We start from the raw sequence: 4,110 nt of genomic DNA, 5'->3' as shown, positions 1-4,110 counted from the left end.
AAATTTATTTTTTATATTGTGTTGAAAATGATCATGTCGTCACTAAAAGTATTCTTTTAACAATAAAAAAATTATCGCAATAAAATATCATTATTAGCGATAGTCACAGTTGTTATAAAATATTAATTAATTTATAGGTAATTAGAAGACAATTTTGGGACAAATATTAATTTTGTCACTAAATGTCAAAACGTTTCTGATGAAATGATATTGTCACTAAAAGTTAAACTTCTGATAATAAAATATTTTTTACCAATTACAAGCATCTGATGAAATTTAAATTCATAGCAACACTACAATTTATATTTAACTAGGTTTTCATTGATTTAAAAATATTATAATAAATAAAAATTATTAAATAGTATATAAATATTTTTAATGCATATCCTGGAGCAGTTTATTTTATAATGAACACTATACAAATTAAAAATAATAATAAGCAGTGTGTATCTAAACATTTCTCTCCATCACTAATGAAGCATTTGGCTCAGACAGGCCTTTCTGCTTTAGCATTTGGCTCACCCAAATAGGTTTCAAGGCCTTTCTGCAAAATCAGGCACCACCCTCATACGCAAAAAGTGTTGGTATCCTACACAAGTAGCCACCCATCAGGTGAACTCAATGACCATTTCAAAGTAAAAGTAAAAGTCACAAGCAAAATCTTTTAAATTAGTAACAACATAACATTAAACATATGATAACCAAATAACATGTAAATGATCATGAGCATATTGATCCAGGACTAAAATGAAACGTTTCACTACTAATAAATATAAATTCACAAGTTCTGTAAAAAAGAAAAAAAATAATTTCAACTAAAGCTAGCTTGAATCCGCCAAAGGCCAATCCAAACGGGCACTAAAAGATTACAATTGTATCCTTAAGGATAAATCATATCTGTGTTACTTGGGAAATACCATCTTTCGATCAGTTATATCACAGGTACAGAAATCTCTATTGGATGAGCAAGGTGATGCATACAGGGAACACTGTGAATCTATATCATAGTCGCCATACAACATACTCTGCTAAACGTATCAGAGAAAATAAATACATACCATAGAAGTCATTTAAAAGCCTAAAATAGAGTACACTCAGTAAAGGAAATCAACAGAGATGTTAACAAACATTCAAATCATTTTTGAAAAGCTATTCAAAAGCCAGTACATTTAAAACATATTCAAACTAATAAATTTAAGGGGCGATAAATATTAAACCATCACAGAGCATGACATACAAGAATAATGTACTTCTATTTGATGAATCTAGGATCCGAGTTGCGATATACTTACATTTTGAGGCAAAGAGTAGCCATGATCAATTGGAATAAGCACAAGCTGACTATCCTTATAATCTTTCTGAGCCAAAATGTTTCCAGTATGCCTATTTGCATTTGCCAACCTCATGTCCAGTACCGAATCTTATGTACATCATCAACCAAAAAAACATGAGGAATATTATTAATACTTACAACTTCCATGGATTTTCATGAACGTCTGCAGTGTCTTGGATGAACATTCACAACCTTCTGCATAATTTAAATTAGTATGGAGACACTTTGACTATAATAGTGGGAGAATCCAGTAAACACCTTCTCAATAGATTCAAGTTGAGCGAGATACCGACTCAAACATGAAGTATCAAATCGTTTTTGGGCTTACTTTACACTAGACTTTTTCATAGATGGCTCTCACTATCTCTCTTCTCCAGTTTCTTATATTTAAAGTGACAAGATTTCTCAAAACCTGTGAAAAGACGACTTTTACTTCTGACTTCTAGGATAACAACAGAAACCAAATAACCATTACCCCGAGATAGACAAGTGACCATTTTCTGTGCGAGTAAAATACTGCAGCAATAATATGTTTGCACAAATCTTCATCTACTACTGATCAATTAGGTTACAAAGAATGTATTATGCCTTTTGGAATTACAAGGAAGAAGCAAAACTGTTACAATTGAGTTCTTCTCTTCTGTCGCACGTGTTGCGATAAGGAAACCACAACGCCTCTCTATCACCTCAGAAGATTAAAGATTTTTTTTTATTTGTTCTTACCAACTTAAGAGGATTGGCCAGTCAAGCAGGCCATCTAATCTTGAAAACCATAGTCCAAGACCCTTACCAATTACCCAAACAACATTTACTTGTGAGAAAGTAGAGATGAAGATCCAAATACCACATCAAGTTAAATGATGTCACAACAAAAATGTATTTAAGTGGGAACGATTAATGTTTTGACAGAAAGACGATCAATAATCCAAGGGAAAGTAAGGCGTGAATTATTTGAAAATCTATAAAGAACCGTACCAGACTGTATGATGTAGAAACATGATCTATCATCTATCGATTGCACAATGAAACAAGCATGGCAACTTATAATCTTGGATTCAAACAGAAATTGTCAACTAATAACATAATTTCAACACCTATTCCATTCTTGTATTGACCCGCAATTTTGTTTTTTGAGAAATTGGTAATAAACTTTTGAAGTACTTTTAATTATTGAACCATGCTGAAGAGAAACAGGGATCTGATCGTTGAATAACATTTCTAGCACAGCTATGATCCAATTGATAAACTATTGCTACAAAAGACAATTTGATTTCGGCATTAGCAACAGTGTTGGTTTGAAAGTAATGAAGATATTGGCAATAATGAGATAAATATGAACCCGACCCGAATTATTAATTGCCAACAAATCCAAAAGGGATTTGTTGAGAACAATAGGAATATAAATTAAGAAAAGAGAGAATATGGGAAAAACCTTTTGTACATACGATAATGCAAAAGAAAATTAATGTCTAATCTACAAATGAACCAACTCCGCTATACCATGTCTCTGCATTAATCATGTACAATTCAGGAGATTCTTTATAGAGATATAGACAGAAGGGAGAAGGTTTTCATTGATGAAGTAATGGCGAGTGTAGTGCACAACAGTGAAATTGAAGTGATGATTTTGCCAGTGGGAAGTTACACCTATTTCAAAGCGGTGTTATTTAGTAAAAACTTACACACAAGGTGTATATACCACCAAACTAATGTAATTGTAAGACCCTTAAAATTTCAAATATTTAATTTTTGACGCTCCCATGTTCGTAATATCATTTTTTGATTTGAATTATGTTTGGAGATGTTAAAAGGATAATTTGGGAGAATTCTGAAATTTTTGGAAGGGATTTTGAGTTATTTTGAAACCCCGAGATATTGAGGGTCCGTGATATCACTGTGTAATAGAGGTTACCCTCCGCAATAATGGCGTAGCACAGAGGATAACCTCCGCGGTAACAACGTTCCACGACAAGGGTTAAATTTTGCCCAATTTGTTTTTTTCCACTTAAGGGTGGAGACTTTGATCTTTTCACCTTTTCCAAGACTTATAAATGTAAAAAGGATCCCTTTTCTTCAATTTTCAAAGATCAAACTCTACTTTCTTCATATTTAACTCTCCAATCAATAAAGATTAAGGGTTTCACTGTTCATTCATCATCTAGGCTCCAAACTCCAAATTGATTTCAAATTCTTGTGTGTTTCAGGCATGTTTATCTTCGCCAAACTTTAATTTTACATTGTGGCATTGATTTGATGGATTTCCATGTTATTTAAATTGTGAATTTTGAAATTGGGTTGAGGAGTTTTGGTTGTTTTTGATTGAATTACTTGTCCCTTGACTTGAATTGATTATTCATGCTTTAAATTAATAATTTTGGGACTGAATTGGTACCTTAATTAAATGGTTAGAATGGGGAACATGGGTTTCCCCAAATTGGATGAATTTTGGCTTGGAATTGTATGAACCTCAACCCACTTTATGAATTTGATTTTAATTATGAAAAATTGCATGGTTTAACTTGCTTTTGAACTCAATACATTGCATTAATGTATAAATGGTTATTTAAATGGATTTGTATGGCCTTGGTGGCCATGGATTGGATTTTAATGGGACTTGGGAGTCAATTTGGCTATGTGGATTGGTTTGGCATGTGACACAACCCGAACTAGGGACTCATCATGTCAGGCATCTAAAGTCCAACTGGGACAAGAGACCACCCCTATACCCAATCCAACCAACAAATATACAACCCGTGTAAGATGAATTCCGAACATAT

General features: G+C 32.8%; 1 long non-coding RNA gene across 1 annotated transcript; it reads right to left on the bottom strand.

Annotated features, from left to right (window-relative positions):
- Window positions 1-343: 343 nt before the first annotated feature.
- LOC124898166 lies at window positions 344-2,998 on the bottom strand. Its single transcript, XR_007055005.1, has 2 exons — window positions 1,293-2,998; window positions 344-589 (listed from the first exon to the last, which is right to left on the bottom strand). It is a non-coding gene; the product is annotated as an uncharacterized LOC124898166 (long non-coding RNA).
- Between the last annotated feature and the right edge of the window lie 1,112 nt (window positions 2,999-4,110).

Source organism: Capsicum annuum, chromosome 4 (genome assembly GCF_002878395.1).
Source record: "Capsicum annuum cultivar UCD-10X-F1 chromosome 4, UCD10Xv1.1, whole genome shotgun sequence".
NCBI classification, from domain to species: domain Eukaryota; kingdom Viridiplantae; phylum Streptophyta; class Magnoliopsida; order Solanales; family Solanaceae; genus Capsicum; species Capsicum annuum.
The sequence above is the reverse complement of the archived record's forward strand: the minus strand, read 5'-3'. Positions and strand labels throughout refer to the sequence as shown.